This window comes from Talpa occidentalis, unplaced genomic scaffold, assembly GCF_014898055.3.
Source record: "Talpa occidentalis isolate TD23 unplaced genomic scaffold, MPIMG_talOcc4v2.1 talOcc4.2, whole genome shotgun sequence".
Taxonomy (NCBI): Eukaryota; Metazoa; Chordata; class Mammalia; order Eulipotyphla; family Talpidae; genus Talpa; species Talpa occidentalis.
Genome location: NW_023602073.1, coordinates 5,690,799 through 5,708,775, shown reverse-complemented (window position 1 = coordinate 5,708,775; position 17,977 = coordinate 5,690,799).

Here is a 17,977-nt window from a genome sequence, read left to right as displayed (position 1 = left end):
GAATGGAGTAGCATGAGTCTGGAGGAGAAGGGTGAATAAATTCTGAAGGTGCCACACTCAGGATTTCTTGATGCCTTGCAGTGGGATGTGAGACAGAGAGGACTTTCAGAGCACACCTTAGTTTCTGTCTGAGCAAACAGAATGGAACTGACACTAAGAAGAAGAGGAAGAGTCGAGAAGGTGATGTGAAGAACTCAATTTGGGAATGTTGAGTTTGAGATGCTATGCTTGGACAGTCGATTCCAGCAGGTCTGGAGCTGACCTGAATGCTTAGTGAAATGAGAACCATCCCTGCATGGCACTGGGCCCTGCCGAAGCCCAGATACCACCTTCTGCTTTGTAACCAGGGTCCATGGACTTTTTGGCCAGTTTGGAACGGCCTGTCAGCATAGTTTGTTGAAAGTGGTAAGGATGGTGACCTGTGTTTACTCTTCCCAAAAGGCCCTGCCATTGGGCCTGGTTACATAGGAGCAACTTGCCTACATGCAATTGTTGTGGGGGATGGAGGTTCTGAACAAACTCCACAAACACAGGTTTTATGGACCCCTCCCCCACTCCAGACCAAAGAGAGCCAAGACACCAAGAACTACAAATCCCATAATATCATCACCACTGAAGGGAGAGCTGCTGGGAACTAGGGTGGAGTTAAGCGGCCAGATTTGGTGTATAACCTGGACATGTGGGCCTTGGGGGTCTGTTGGCTTTTCATCACTCTCAGTGTGCTATTGGGGTTCCAGCTCAGTGGAACTGGTAGGACACATTCACCAATATATCCTCTCTCTTCTCCTGGGATAACCAGGCTGCTTCTACCCTACTCCACATGTCTCATTCTCCAGCACGCTAGCCGGGGCGGCTTCTCGTGGCAATGCAGAGAAGCAAGAGAGAGAGAGAAAGGGGAAGCGCACAGGACTATGGAGGTGTCAGCCCAGCACAGGCACGCTGCTTCTATTGCCACATCCTACTGGCAAAAGAAAATCTCAAGGCCAATTCCAGAGGTGGAGAAAAAGACTTCTCCTTTGGTGGAGGAGCTTTAAAGTCTACTTTTGTAATCAGCCTACCATAATGTCCAGTAGGCATCTGCATGGATGGGAGCAGCTGTGCGGAGTTCATTTGCTAAAGCGGACACTTAAGGGGGCCTCCCTGGTGGTACAAGGGGTTAAGCACTGCACTATGAAGGAATCCACAGCCTCTGCAGCGCCTGTTCGATCCCCGGCCACCGGCGAGGGTCCCACATGGTGCAGCAGACCTCCCCTGTCTCACCCGCTGCTCCCCTCAGCAGTGTATTTCAGTCAGTCTGCCTGTTCTGTTCCCTGCTCTGTCTCTGGTGAATCCTCTCATCCCCCACACCTCTGGCCTGTACCGCATTTCTGGTATGCATAAATAAATAAATCTTTAAAAAAAAACAAAGACCATTTTTGGTCATTTCCTATCTGTCTGGCACCACTGTGGTCGCTAGGGACATGATGTGAACAGGCAGAGCAGTGTGAAATAATTACCTAAGTGATTATTTACTTAGAATGATTTGTGTTGGAAAGAACAAGGCATTATCAGAGTAAATAAGTGGGACCTGGATCAACAAGAAAGGCCTCCCCGAAGATGTAATCCCCAAGCTGAAAAGTCTGAAGGGTGAATGGTGTGAAGCAGACTTAGAAGTTTCTGGTGTTCTGGGTTTGGAGCCAGGAAATACGTTTTCTTCAAACTCAAGCCCCACATGAGGTTAAAGCCTTGCTCAGCCACAAGACCATCCCAGCAAGACCTTGCCTCTGTGAGCCCTTTTCCTGAATAGCACTTTGTCCTTGCCTGAAATTCCCCCACTGGGCGGTCATGTGCTAATCTCGCAAGACACCCTTAATGACACTTTCTCTTTGAAGCTTTTGTTGACACCAGGAAACATTGGACAATCCCTCCATCGTGAGCCTTGTACAGTCCTGACATTCATTGGTACTTGTTAATTTTTTTTTTAAGATTTATTCATTTATACAGGCACTGGGGTACAGGCCAGAGGCGTGAGAGAGTGAGAGAATTCACCAGAGACAGAGCAGGGAGCAGAACAGGCAGAAGGACTGATGCGAGGTCCAGTAGTTGTTAAATATTGATCAGATATTTAGTGAAGAAATAGAACAGAACAATATTCAGTAACTTTTTTACATGTTTAACTTATTTCCAGACTCAGAAGTTCCCTGGAAGCAGAGGCTGTTGTCTTGCGTTCATCAGATGCTTGATCTGTGCCACTTTAAAAATAACTGTTGGAAGTGTTGGCCATAGTGTGGAGAAAAAGGAACGCTTGCACACTGTTCGTGGGAATATAGGTCAGTTCAGCCCCCATGGAAAACAGTATGGAGATTTCTCAAAATATTAAAAATAGATCTGCCAAGGGCCTCCCCTGGTGGCGCAGCGGTTGAGCGCTGGGCTGCGAGGCTGCCCACAGCCTCTGCAGTGCGGGTTCGATCCCCGGCTGCTCCCCAGCCACCGGAGGAGAGTCCCACATGGTGTGCAGACCTCTCCTGCCGCCCGCTGCTCCCCTCAGCAGTGTACTTCGGTCCTTCTGCCTGCTCTGCTCCCCGCTCTGGCTCTGGTGAATTCTCTCACCCTCCCGCGCTTCTGACTGTACCCAGTGCTTGTATAAATAAATAAATAAATAAATCTTTAAAAAAAATAATAATTTCATTAGAAAGTTTGTTGAATGACCCCACAAGGTTAAGGGATCGAAGTTAAGATAAAGGAAACCTAAGAGATAAGGTTTCAAAAATAAATTGAGGTCAGATCATGGAAGGCTTCAAATGTCATTGAAGGAGTTTGAACTTCATTGAGTAGGACTGAGCAAGAGGCTGACCTTGTTAAAGCTGTGTTTTATGAAGATAACTCTGCCAGCAGAGTGTGTGGTAGGCAGAAGTGGAGAGACACTGGAGGCAAGTGGGCCAGAGAGGAAGTTACCTAGATCAGAACCTAAAGCTAATGTCATGTGGGAGTTTCACACCCGGGCTTTTGCCACCAGAGACTACAGTTTGTATAAACTCTCTATAATGTTTCCTAAGAAGTCTCCAGAGGCACATGAGTTTTCTAGTTAGGTAATTAAGAAGTAGTTATGTTCTCCAGAGAATAGCTAAATGCCCTAGATAATTTCTCCAATTTTGATTTAGCAAAAGGGTGAAAGAGTCTGCCATCATTCCTATTTGGTTAATGCCCACTAGTTTCAAGCTAAATAACCATTTAATAAAATTCTAACAATACCAAATGAAGCTTTATTTTATCAGCTTCTAGAGTCTGGCTTGCTTCTTGTAACTAGAGTTAATGTTTCATTTTTATTATCCCATCCCCCTGCAGCTTTTAATTATCAACACGGTTGACAATGCTATGTGGGTTAATTTTTTCATTAAAAGTAAATAAAATGGGGGAAAAGGAACATACAAAAATCTTATACTGTCTTATCAATTTTATACCAGAAATCAGGAAATAGAAAAGTTAAGATGCTCAAGGCATGTGAATATTAATTTCTCTGCCCTGCATATGTTGTTTTTTTTAAATAATAAATTTTATTTTTATATTCCCCATTGCCCTGCATATGTTTTGAAAGATGTTTTCAAATCTAATTCTGAATCCAAATTAATCATTTGTAATGTAGGTGGACTAGCATTAGCATAATTTATCTTTGATTTTTTAATTTCATGAACAATATTTATGAGTGACTATTAATTATACTCCTAAACATTTATGAGGGCCCATTATATGCCAAGCACTAAATTTTATAACTCTATGTACCTAAAAATTTAGTCTTTGCAAACCTTCTGCAACATGTATTATTACCTCTGTTCTCAAAGAAACACACTCAGAGTGGTTGGGTGATTTGCCTGAGGCCACACAGCTTATAGGTGATAAAGCCTGTTAGGTATTCAGATCTGCTTGACTGCAAACCAACCCTCACGTCCCCACCATGCTGCCTTGCTCTATGATTCAACCACACCGCTCAGATCCAACAGAACAACACAACTCAGTGTAAACATTGAAAAATCTTCCCTAAAATAATCAAATTAAAACTATCTTTCATGCTTTCATGATCAAAACAGAGGACAGGTCTCAGTAAGCTAAACAATTTCAATGAGCAAAAGGAACTGATTCTCAATAGCAGTGTAACCAACACAAGATACCATTCTGGCTTTAAAATCATATTCTTTGAAAGTTGTGTCCTTGTGTCAAATATCGTTGAATAATATAATTATTTACCAGTATTGTGGGATAATATTGTATACTGTTTCACAAGAAAGCTCACTCTTTGTAAGTATTTTCCCCCTGTATGTAACGATAAATACTTTGTTGGAACAATTCTCTAATGCATTTATTTAAAAAAATGATTGCTTATTAATATTTGCAACATCCTTATGAGTTGAAGAGTTGAATGTTGCTGTTTAGATTTCTTTCTTGTGATGACTGCTATCTAAAACGTTAAGTGGGTTCCACCTGGACCTTGGCATTAAACACTGGTCTCAATAAGTCTGGAGTGCATGTGTGCACTGGGAGAGGCTCATTTATTAGTAAATCTAATAAACTTTTTTTTCTTTTTTTGTGGGACCCTCCCCGGTGGCCGGGGAACGAACCGGCGCTGCAGAGGCTGCGGGTAGCCTCGCAGCCCAGCGCTCAACTGCTGCGCCACCAGGGGAGGCCCAAATCTAATAAACTATTATGCACGGTGCTTTTCTTAAGACTTCGGGGTAGAATTAATACCCTTATCTTCTTTTCTAATTTATGGATTGTAGCTTCTTGTTCTACTCTGTTCACATCAGTGACAGATGCAACGTGTCACCTGTTGTGTCTCCTGAAGCTTTGCAACATCACTGCACTCACAGGCAGGGAAACGGAATCCTAGAGATATTAGGGAAATTGCCCAAAGTCTAGCAAACGATAGCTCCAAGCTAAAACCAGTTCAAGTGGGCCTCCCTGGTGGCGCAAAAGGTTAAGCACCGCACTATGAAGCAGACCCGCAGCTTCTGCAGCACGAGTTCAATCCCCAGCCGACCAGGGAGCAACCCACATGGCGCAGCAGACCTCTCCTGTCTCGCCCACTGCTCCCCTCAGCAGTGTGTGTATTTCAATCTGCCTGTTCTGCTCCCAGCTCTGTCTCTGGTGAATCCTCTCACCCCCCTCATCTCTGGCCTGTACCCCAGCTCTTGTATGCATAAATAAATAAATCTTTAAAAAAAAAAAAAATAAAACCAGTTCAAGTAAAGTCCATGTATGTTCCCACTCTGCGCCCACCTCTCCTTTCTTATTTAGCATACTGACATCTGTCAGAACACACAGAGGCAGGCATGAGAAAACACAAATAGTTAAAGTCACACATTACTGCCAATTTTTAGTTTAGCATTTCTGCCAGATCTTTAATTAGAAAATCAGGAGTGTTTCCTTGTCAAATTGGCTGATTTGAAATTCCCTGAGTCCCCTGGCCTATGCTTTGCTGGAGGTGAAAACTGCCGAAAGGTGATGTGACAACATGCCAGGCAATATGTTTTTGTGTAATCAGGATTGGCTTTCTATACCTGCTTCTGTTTAAAGAGTAACTTTCAGCTATCATGGATTTACATTTGAAAGAGGAGATTCGTGATATCAATAAGAAGTAATGTTGTTATATATATTTTTTTTGTCATGGAAATTCAGGATGAATGCTTTTAATCACCAAATCAGACCAATATTTCTCATTTCTCTCCCCAAAACATACCTGCATTATGACACAAATATGCCAGGAGAAAGCTAAATGGTTTTGTTCCCTTTCTTAAAGGGAAATAGATACACAGCTGTTCAGGAAAGGTAGCAAGCTAACCTCAAAAAGTGAGAGAAGGAACCAGAATTCAATCTCCTTTATTTTATTTTATTTTTATTTGTTTGTTTGCTTGTTTTTATACAAGCACTGGGTACAGTCAGAAGCGCGGGAGGGTGAGAGGATTCACCAGAGCCAGAGCGGGGAGCAGAGCAGGCAGAAGGACCGAAGTACACTGCTGAGGGGAGCAGCGGGCGGCAGGAGAGGTCTGCGCGCCATGTGGGACCCTCCTCCGGTGGCCGGGGAGCAGCCGGGGATCGAACCGGTGCTGCAGAGGCCGCGGGCAGCTTCGCAACCCAGCGCTCAACCGCTGCGCCACCAGGGAGGCCCTCTCCTTTAATTGTCAAATATTTTTTATCTGGCTTTACAGTAAAGAGAAACAGTATCTTTTTATTGTTAAAAGATACCAATTTGAGACTTCCTATGTTTTTAGTTGCTTTAAAGCTCAAAAGATCAGGGCCTCCCTGGTGGCGCAGCAGGTTTAGCACAGCGCTGTGAAGCTGTCTGCAGCCTCTGCAGTGTGGGTTCGATTCCCTGCCAGCCTGGAAGATACCCAAATGGCGTAGTACAGGCCAGAGGTGTGTGTGTGGGGCGGGGGGTGAGAGGATTCACCAGAGACAGAGTGGGGAGTAGTACAGGCAGACTGACTGAATATACTGCTGAAAATATTGCTGAGGGGAGCAGCAGGCAAGCCAGGAGAGGTCTGCTGCGCCATGTGGGTAGCTCCTTGCCCGGGGATCGAACTCATGCTGCGTGGATGTAGATAGCTTCATAGTGCTGCATCTTAACCCCTTGTGCCACCAGGGAGGCCCCGTCTCTGATTTTTAAAATATGAGGATGACATACAAAATTCATATAAACAAGTATTTGCTATTGAGACTCAGGGCAAGCTAGGAATTAGGCAGCTTTAGGGACAGTGCAGGAGGGGATCTCGGAGAATTGAGGAAGGCTTCCGAGATAAGGGCAGCAAGAGGAGTGTAACTAATTCCACCTGGAAAAACAAACATCCCAGGACCAAGGACAACATTGTTAACGCTGGCCTTGGTTTCCTTCAGGTGGTAAAGGGAGGCAGAGATTGGAGAAATGGAGAGTGGTTTAATTTATGGACAACTTAGAAGGGCAGCTGTTTAACTTCAATGCAGGGATGCCCATCCAGAGGACTGGGCCATAAAGATGAAGATGCAACAAATGGGGAAAGACAGACCTGTTAGATAAGGAATGTGAAGATCCCCCGCTCAGTAGCAGATGAAGTGAGACAGCCGAGAACTGACCAATCACAGAGAGACGGGTGGGGCTTTAGAATAATGAGGGAAAAAAGGTCTATATTCCCTGAGACATAACTCCACTTTGGCTTCCTTGCCCCTCCTGTCCTGGTTCCCTGGCCTGGGAGTCCCACTTTATTTCTGCTCTTTTTCTCCTCAATAAACTTTTTCTTTCTCTAAACACACCTGCCTCTTCTCGCTTGCTTGCCTGAGCATCTGCGAAGTTCCTGCTGCGGCTTCGTGAGACACCAGCCCGTGGGGGTCTAGTGGCTGGGGCTCAGCGCTGCCCCTGCAGCCTGGGGTCCGTTCCTGGCTGGGAGAGTAGGCCTGACAATTCTGGTATCACTATCACTTCTATCCCACACTCATACTCCACACAGGGTCCCCAATGACACTGCCATCATATGAGGTCAGTTGGGTTCAGGAGCAAAGGAAATGGCAGGAGGAAGTACTGACACCAGCTAGATGACTCTAGAATGAGGAGCACCAAGCATTTGGCGTCAACAGGACTGGATTAAACAGCAGCTCCACTGCTTACTAGTGGCCTTAACAAGTTATATAAATCTTAGTTTTGGAACCTCTAAAAGAAGAACAGTAATTGAAAGGATCAAATGCAATGATACAAATGTACCCCTAACTGAAGGCACAACCCATGTGGTCCAGCTGCTAAGAAGTGTCACAGTTAAAGAAATGCAGAATTTACAGGCTAAATAGTATGTATATGCAATTTCAATTTTACTTGGGTTTGTCAGCATCAAGGAGGATCCAGTTTATAACCAATTGCAGTATTTCTCATAGCTGCTTATTTCTTCTAATTCTCTTCTATCCCCAGTCTCTGGGCTTCCTCATTTTACCATAACACCAAAGAACATTTCCTCCTTCCCTGTTATTTTCTGTCACTCCCACACAAGGATCCATTCCATCTCCTCCCCAGTTTTTATTTCAAAAGTGACTTAACCTCTTTAGAAAAATCCATTTTCTTCAATTTCAGTCTCTCAGATTGTATTTTTCTCTGCCATGCCATATAACAAATATGTAAAAATCATTCTAAGAAAGAAAGACTTTGGCAGGTTGGCAAAGATGGCAGTTTAAAGTTAAACTGGGAACTACAGGATTTTCCTTGTCAATATGGGAAGGCAATATACTAAAAACTCCGAATAGTCCATATTGATAATTTTCACATCATTATATATATATATATATATATATATATATATATATAAGCTAATCAGCAGCACAGGGTTAGACACAAAGTCAAATCTCAATGTTTATTAGCCCCTCTTCCATTCATCTCATCTACTGATGAACAACAAACAATGTCAAAACTAAGGCTCTTAAACAAACTATTTCTCTTGGTTCTGTGGTTGGCTAAGTTCATTTGGGGTCACTCAAGCAACTGCAGTGGATGAAAACTGAGCCTGGATTCAGCTGAACGCTCCACTAGTCAGTCTGGCCTCAAATGGGACAAATGGAGGAGCTGGAGGTTGGGCTTCCTCCATGCACGGCAGTCTCAGGGAGGCCAGACTTTCTGCATTGTGTTGGAGCATAGGGGAAGACTTCCCTTATCCTTCTGGATTCTTCTCAGGCCAAATGAGCAAGCAAATTAACATCAGACTGATTCATAGTGTAACAGGGTGGTCCCCAGGAAAGGGGGAGGTTCCCTGCCCTCCCAAGGGAGGGTGGGAGCTGAGCAGGAAGAGGAGAAGCTGCAGAAGAGACTGAGGAAGGAAGGAAGCAGGATGGAGCCAGGAGACCTGGAGGAGAAAAGCATGGATCCTAGAGATGATCGTAAAGAAACTGCTTTGTCTTTTGGTCGTGGACTGGGTGACACAGATGTGGGTGAGACCTGTGGGGAGGTGACAATGGCAGTTTTTATCTTGATGTTGATTTTGCTCTTTTCCTTCCGGGCTTGTCCGGTTGTTTGTGACCCTTTTCTGTGGGTCCCCACAGGAAGATGCTTTAGACTTGTGGCAGGCTTGGGGCCTTGTTCTGGGCCAATCCCATTTGGATGGACTTTACCCACGAGGGGACGGGTAACTCTGGATGCTTCATTTAGAAACTAGACTCTTTGCCTTTCCTGTATTGTTTCCTAGTTTTATTAAAGTTCCTTCCATTAAAGTCTCCTATGTTTTGTGTTGATGCGGCGGATGGCAGAACCCATGTAGAATAGGCAGGTTTGCAGGTTTGGGCTGACCCTCTCCCTGTCCTATAACAGATTTTGCGCCCACGAAGATTTAGGACAGAGCCATCCGTGGTTAGTCAGCCCCATGGGGAAATTGGGCTTCCCTATGGCACTGGCTACCATAAGCGCAAATGTGATTTTTGGTTTCTCCAGTGTGTTTGTTTCATATGTCGATTTGCTGTTGAAAAACTGGCTTGGGCTTTGTGAAGATCTGTGTGTCTGTATGTAATTTGTTTGTAGTGACTTGCTAAGACATTTGATTTGTGGAAATTGTTCTGTGCCGGTTTTACTCAAAAGATTAGGCAGTACATTGGACCATGTTGGCCAGATCAAAGATGGCGTCTGAGGCCACTTGTAACTTTTTTTTCTTTCTTTTTGTAATCTCTGCTGTCTCATTAGCATTTCTAAAGGCAATAATGGTTCTTCAGTGGTATGTTGCTTTGTCTTTGACTACTTCCTGCCCTGTGTCTGACCGGTTTTGCAAGCCAACTGTGGAGTGGTGTGTTTTTAATTAGCAAATGTATGCCTGTGGGGAAAGAGTAGCCTTAAGCAGTAACTGGTAATCGCTGGTATCCTTGATGGATTCTTGGAAATAACTTGAATTTTTGCAAAGTCTGGATCAGAAAAATTAACAAGATTTTGTCTGAGTCTGAAAGGATTTGCTACTGTGAATTTTGTTACACATTTGTTTTGGGCATGTTTGCCATTTTTGAATACTGGATTTGTTCAATTGCTGGTGTAAGACAAGATTCTAAGTTTCTGCTTCCTACTGAGGAAGGTCTGTTGTGGAAAGCACTCTTTAGGGTGCATCATGTAACTATACCAGGTTTTCATACCTGTGTTGTTGTTGTCCCTCCCTAGTGTGGGGGAGGTGTAATCTGTGCTTAAATGTTTAATCTGCTCTTTCAGCTTCTGTCCCAGAGTGGCTAACAGAAGTAAGGAGATGATTCCTTTTAATGAAAGTTAATTACTGATATTTTGATTTTGCTTTTTCGGGTTCTATTCCAGGAACCCCAAAGGAGTGCCTGCTTGGTGGCTAACAAGAGATGCCTCCTTTTGCTTGAAAGTTAACTTTTATTCTTTCAGTTGCTGTACAGAATACCCCAGGATTGACTTCTAACAAAAAGTCTTCAACACTAAAAACCCTAAGGTGATAAACAAGGTCAATGTAACTCCTGTGATTAATAAAACTTTTCCTTCCTATTCCAAAGTCTTAGGTTTGCAGGATGACAACTGGAAATTTTTCTGCCAGCAACACTCCACATTTTTTTTTTGGACTTTGATATTTTTTTTTCTGCGCCTATGGAGTAAAACTACAGTTACATAACATATTCTACATGGCATAACTAAAAAAAAAAAAAAAACTGTCTTTGTCTATATGTTGTATGTCTGTATGTCCTTGTGTCTAACTGTCTTGACCTCCAGTGATTGACAAATTGATATACATGGTGCCCATAGACGTTGGAAAGGAAAAAAAAGAGTCTCCAGTTATGAGAAAAACAAAAAGTTATGGTTTGATTGTCAACTTTATGCTACTGAACTAAGCCGGTGCCTTCTTAGAGATTGAATATTGTTGTTTCTGTTTACTTTTCTGATATTTATGGCAAAGCTTCCCAGAAATCTAAATTCAAGTACAAATTTGGTGGCCTGTCATTTGACTGATGCAAGGAAATTTCGTGGAACCTCAGTAGAGCTCCTGAGACACTCCACGAAGTTTCTCCTTTCCTCTGGGAAGACATTACATGAATTTGTTCTATTGGCTTTTACCTAATGAAGTAAAACTGGAAGGGAAGCTTGTCACTTGGGAAATGGTTTTTAAATGGTATGTACAAAATGTAACAGTAGTTTTCTAAAATGTGTATGAAAAAACCTCTCAGTATCTGGTAGTATGTAAATTGTCAATGGTGATTGTCACCTTGTAATATTGTATAATTCAATTGTTTCACATCTACAGAAATTGTTTCTGGAAATATAGGAAAAAAGGTCTCAACAGATTCCTATTGATGGAACTGTTGAGAGTAAAAAACTTTTCTACTAAGGACTGAATAGACTTGGAAATACACCTCATATTTACTAAGTTTTCCTGACATAATAACCTGATGATTTTTTTGCATTTTGCTCTAAATCCACAAAGTTTTCTTGTTTTGGTGACCAGGATCTGCAGCAAGGTTGTAATTTTTTTTCCAACAAAGCTAACTTGTGTTTGCATTTTCTCTCCCCTTGATACCAACACGGCATAAAAATAGTGGTAGTAATCTTTTACTACTTATCTCAGAGTCTGTTTTGCATAACTTCCATAGGGATTTTGTTTAAACTAAAAAAAAATTGGACATAAGTTTCATTGTGTGGCTTTGTGTGTGGAGCCTTCCAGAAAGTGAAAACAGAGCTGAACCAAGAAGAGGAGAACCTGTTTGCCTTGTTTGTAGGGTTCCAGAGACCTCCAAAGAAGGTGAGGAAACTTGCCTCCATTGGCAGAACTGGACAACCCGGCCAACGAAAAAGCCCTGGGTACCCTCGAAAAGAGAAAAAGCCCAGGTGGAGTCTGATGAGACCAACTTTATACCTGAAGCCTACATCGACTGGATGCCACCGGTTCGCTCTGATCCTGTATGGAGTATTTCAACAAAGCCAGCTAAAATTGCTGTTAGTTATTTTCTGCCCTGTGATTTTATGCAAAAATAGGGAAAAATGGTTTAAAAGTACATTTAATTTGCAAACTTTTGCTATGCTGTTAAAGTTTGGGATCAAGGTTGAAAAAATTCGTTTTTGCATAAGTTGAACCATTTTAACATTTTTCCCTGTGATTTTGATATATTTGCTGTCTTGTTTTAGCTAACGCTCCAGATTTTTTTTCTTTTGACTTGGATAATGGACTATTTTTAAGTAATAAAACTGTCATACTGGACATTCATGGACAATGCTGCTGACTAATTGTTGCTTCTCTTACACAACATTGTAACCCTAAAAAAAACTGTCTCCTAAGACTACACCCTAAAATTGTGCCACCATAGATATGGTGGAATAAAAATAAAAGGGGGGATTGTAACAGGGTGGTCCCCAGGAAAGGGGGAGGTTCCCTGCCCCTCCCAAGGGAGGGTGGAGCTGAGCAGGAAGAGGAGAAGCTGCAGAAGAGACTGAGGAAGGAAGGAAGCAGGATGGAGCCAGGAGACCTGGAGGAGACGCATGGATCCTAGAGACACGTAAAGAAACTGCGCTTGTCTTTGGTCGTGGACTGGGTGACACAGATGTGGGTGAGACCTGTGGGGAGGTGACAATGGCAGTTTTTATCTTGATGTTGATTTTGCTCTTTTCCTTCCGGGCTTGTCCGGTTGTTTGTGACCCTTTTCTGTGGGTCCCCACAGGAAGATGCTTTAGACTTGTGGCAGGCTTTGGGGCCTTGTTCTGGGCCAATCCCATTTGGATGGACTTTTACCCAACGAGGGGACGGGTAACTTGGATGCTTCATTTAGAAACTCCACTCTTTGCCTTTCTGTATTGGGACAAGTTTTATTAAAGTTCCTTCCCATTAAAGTCTCCTATGTTTTGTGTTTGATGCGGCGGATGGCAGAACCCATGTAGAATAGGCAGGTTTGCAGGGTTTGGGCTGACCCTCTCATGTCCTATTCATAGGAGAAAAAAAAATCAAATTTTATTGTTGAGCTAAGGAATGGAATAGGAGCCTGGAGCGTCAAGGAGAGAGAAGGTGTATTCATGTGACAAGAAAGGGGGACTCATGACAAAACCCAAAAACAGTTGCTCTAGATGTTTTCTCTGCTCCAAGTTTCTCCAACGAAAAAAGATTATTTCTGGAGATGATCCTAAATCTGTATAATCTTTGTTCTTCTAGGTAGTTAAACACAGTAACAGTTTCTCCTAAAGGGCCTCAGTTTACCCTAATGCCACATGCCAAGGTGACACATATTGAAAAAAAGCCCTATTCTAGGCACAATTCAGTATGAAAACACCCAACGCTTCCTTTCTGGACAGGCGGAATGTCTGAGTTGACACTTGGATCCACCCTATACTGTCTCTAAGCAGGAATTGATTTTGCCTCCCAGCATCTACAAGATAATTTAGTATCCCAGGATTTCTAGTCCATAACTGAAATAAGAAGCTTCAGTCAGAGAACACCTCCAGCTCACCCAGGTATTGCCGGCAGTTTTATAGGCAATGTATAGGTAATAGCATGTGTAGCAGTCAAAAATGGTAGGTTATTGGCAAACATGTTTATGGACAGAGGCTAATGAAATTTGTACTTATTTATATTTGTGGCTTCCCCAAGCCATTTTGTCTTGACCTTCATTGGAAAATGATACAAAACAGTACTCTGCTTAGTCTAAACTTTTTCAATTCATTTAATTATACTGTTAGGAAATCAACCAATAACAAGTTCATTTGGGTGAACAAGTGTAGCTGTTACAGGGCAACCCCGATATAAAACGGGTTGCCTGACTATGGGTCCTCACCTGTGCACTTAAAGGGAACTTAAACTGCAGTCACACACGAAAGGTTAATCAAAGGTTTATTTACAAGGAAAGGGGAAATGAAGAAGTAAATAACTCAGGGGGAAAAAGAGGGAGATAAATTTGTAAATACATCCTACCTGTTCTGCTGACCTGGAATCCCAAGTGACCCACCGAGAGCTGGCTAAAAGCCCAGAGCCGTGAGGCCAAGAGGGCAAACGCTGCTCACATGACTGGTTAAATATCCAAACAGAGAATGTGGCTGCTTTAACTCTGCCCTTAGGCACTTGCAATTCTCCCTTTGGTGATCAAGGGATTTGTAGTTCCCAGTGTCTTGATGGAGTCAGGATGGAGTCCACAAAGCCTGTATAGAGTTTGCACAGGACATCCTATCCCCCTAATATAACCAAAGCTTTGTAGACAAATGCAATAAAATCTGTCAAGTAGTTCTGGCTCCACCTAGACATGGGTGGACTGTGTGGAGACAGGTCTGCAAGTTGGGTAAGAGGGAATGGGAGATACTCCTCACCATGCATGGGGAAAAGGCAAGCCAGGCTCCATTGGCTTCCAACAGACCTTTAGAAATCAAGCAAGAGAAACATCAAAAGGACCCAAAGGCCACCTAGGTTTGGCTGTGGGTTAGCGTATTAGGATTACATTTCTGGTAATGTGAGGCATATCAGTGGAATAAGAAGTTTGTCATCCTTTTAAGAACTTGTTTCTCAGTTCATGGTACCGATAGAGCAAGAGAAAAGTGGAGGCCTCTACTATCAGTCAAGCAACAGAAACCAACTCTGGGCAACATGAACAAAAAGGAATTCTTTGGGAAGAATATGGAGGCGCAGGAGGATAGAAAAGAAAGGCAGATTCAAAATAGAGAGACCCAGGCATCTTCAGAAGAACAGGAATTACTAAGTGTTTACTAAGTGGCCTCGTCTGGACATCCTCTTTAGAAAGGATGAATCATCTCAACCATTTTCAGTCCTCTCATCACAAAGTTTAAGGAGGAAGAAAGCAATTAGCCTAGTGGCAGTCTTTGCCCAGCCATTGGCTAGAGAAAGGATGATCAATTGCCATGGTTCCAAATATATCCAATTTCCTGTTTTCAAATATATCCAATGGGAGAGAGGTAATTACTCCAAACAAGTGCTTTTACCTCAAGAGTTAAAGGGTGATGGACTGTCAAAAGCAACACGTATCTATTACAAAAATCAGTCAATACAAGGTGTAAGAACAATGGAGGTGTTGACAGAAGGGTCCTGCCTCAGCAGGAAGGGTAATGAGGCACATGGGTTGGGGGATGGGGCATGGAGAGGGGTATTATGCTGCTAGATTGGGTAGTATTGCCAGAGGTGACTTTGTTTTATCACAAGAAGTTAAGAGGCAGTTGAGAAAGAGGGAAAATTCTAGTCTAAGACAATGCTTAGGAATTCTAGATCTGTTATTATCTTGTACCCCATTTGATCCTCCCAACTCCTACAACCAGGTGAAGTCCCATATAACAGAAACTTCCTTTCTCAGAGACCTAAGCACTTATTGGAGAGAAAAGGCCTACTACAAATTCAAACGCATCCATTGTTTGAGTGCATCCATTGTTTCTTATTAATTCCAGCGAGAGACTGGGGTTTGAGTCACTGACCTCAAATAGAAGCAATGAGTTATTTCCACAGCAGTACTTACTAGACAACGAAAGAGAGGGCAGATTGAGTGTTCATGCAATGGGGAGAATTCCATGCACTTCCCGGAAGCCAAGACTAAGAAGCGCTGGAGAACCTTGGGGGACCTCCCTCTCTATTCCATAGAAGGAAGATACAAGGGCAGAGGCGAGGCTTGTAGGGTGTTGTGGTTTGCGGATTCACGCATGTGTGGCAACTCTCGAGCATCCAGCTCCATTTAAATGAGATTCTAAATGGATGGCCCATTGCTAAGTGGATAGGTCAGGTGCAGAAAGGCGAGCATAGTCTGATTTCACTCAAATATGATATATGGAGAAACCACACAGATGAGGGAACTAAATAAAATGAAAATAAACTTTTAGATTGGAAGAGAAATGATGGGTGACCACAAGGGAAGGAAAGAGGAAAAGGTAAATTCAGCTAAGGGGGTGCAATTGTACGGTGAAGGGTAGAACTGGGCTTCTAGTGGCAAACTTTAAGTAGTATATACATGTGGATGTTGCTATACAAGGGTGCACTCCTTGTACATAATATTATAATATTATAATGCCGTGTTCATTCAACAATTATTTAAAAGTAAACTGTGTGTAGCACCATAATATTCAAATAAGATCAGTAAGATTTTAACCTTAAAAAATAAACAAGCATGGGGCCTCCCTAGTGGCACAAGGCATTAAACACAGCACTGTGAAGCCTATCTGCAGCCTCTGCAGTGCCAGTTCGCTTCTCGGCCGGCCAGGGAGCTACCCACATGGCGCAGCAGACCTCTCCTGTCTCTCCTGCTGCTCCCCTCAGCAGTGTGTTTCAGTCAGTCTGCCTATTCTGCTCGCCACTCTGTCTCTGGTGAATCTTCTTACCACCCCACACCCCAACTTCTGGCCTGTACCCTAGTTCTTGTATGCATAAATAAATAAATCTTTAAATAAAAAAATAGACAAGCAAATAAATGAATATTAATGTTCACAGAGCAAAGAAGAGGAGGTTGCTGATTTGGGTGCCCTGCAGAAGTCAGGGCTGACCAGGGTGAAGAGTACCAGCTGAGGGCAAATAAAGGTTTAGACAACTGAGATGGGGGTAAAGTAGGGGATGGGGGTAAAGTAGGGGAGGGCAATTAGGGCCAAGCTCAGATTTGGAATCCCAGCACTTCTTTCTTTTCTTCTTCTCCACAGAGGATGTTTCCTTACTCCCAACTACAGACCTCGGGATCCTATTGTCATTCCGCCACATGAGAGGTTAAACCGTATTCGGTTGAAATGACCTTGCAATCAAATCACTATTTGTAACTTTGTGGTTGGGAGAAAAATGCCTCTTGGGTTTCTAAACTCAGACTTATAAACTTGCAGAGCTCTGCTTTTTCATAGATTGGGCACTGTCTAGAACACATCATTTATACTCTATGATTTTGTTGGGGCAATTTATTTTGAACAATCTGGTCTAGGGAGTTCCTTCATCCTCAAGCAAATGTTCATCTGACGTGCATATAATTTGGTTAAATCTTTCATGATACCTAGGTTTTTATTGTATCTGCCTCTGTTTGGTTACTGATGAATTGACTGTTTCAAATCTCATGGCTCCAAGGAGCACAGATAAATAAGCCTTTTACAAATTCATGGGTACTTAACACTTCCATGGGGTAGGAAGGCACTGAGGGACTTGGGGAGCTTCTCTGTGGGGTTCCTAACAGACAGCTGCCTGCAGGCAAGGATCCCTGAGTAACCAGAGGCTGAGCGGGAAGGAAACAGGAGTTTGCGGACCAGGCACTCCTTGGAGGCAAATGACAAATGGGAGGCAGATGGTGAAGGGACAGAAGATTATATCCATGCCCCTAAGTAAAACATATTTTTCCTTTGCCTTAATCTGTCCTTCCTCTCCTTGCCCTGCAGGAGAACTTAAGCCAGAAGAGGGAAGAAGAGGGAAAATGAAAGCAGAAAACTGCCATTCTCTGTGCACTTCTCCACAGAGTCTAGTGACCTAGGCCTCAGCCTCGTGAGGGAAGGAAACTGGACTGAAAATGAGTGTGTGACTGAAGAGTGAGTGTGTGTGTGTCTAAGTGTGCATGTGTGACAGTAAAAGTTTCAAGGAAGTCAATTCAAGACAAACAACCTCACAAGGTTACAGAATGGAACTGCATGTCTATTTCAGTTCCTCAATCTTATTGATCACTCCATGACTTGGCAAAATTATAAAAGGTGAGAATATAGCCTGGTGATATTTTGATCTTTTATTAAAATAGCTAATCATGAGGCTCATTAAGAGCCGTCAAGACCTGGGCCTCCCTGGTGGCCCAAAGGGTTAAGCACAGCACAGTGAAGCTATCCGCAGCCTCTGCCAGTCAGGGAGCTACCCACATGGTGCAGCAGACCTCTTCTGCCCCGCCCGCTGCTCCCCGCAGCAGTGTATTTCAGTCAGCCTGCCTGTTCTGCTCCCGCTCTTTCTCTGGTGAATCCTCTCGCCCTCCACAACTCTGGCCTGTACCCCAGCTAGTGTATGCATAAATAAATAAATTTAAAAAAAAAAAGAACAGTCAAGACCTGAAACCATAAAACACCTAAAAGAAAACGGAGGCAGCAAATTCCTTGACATGG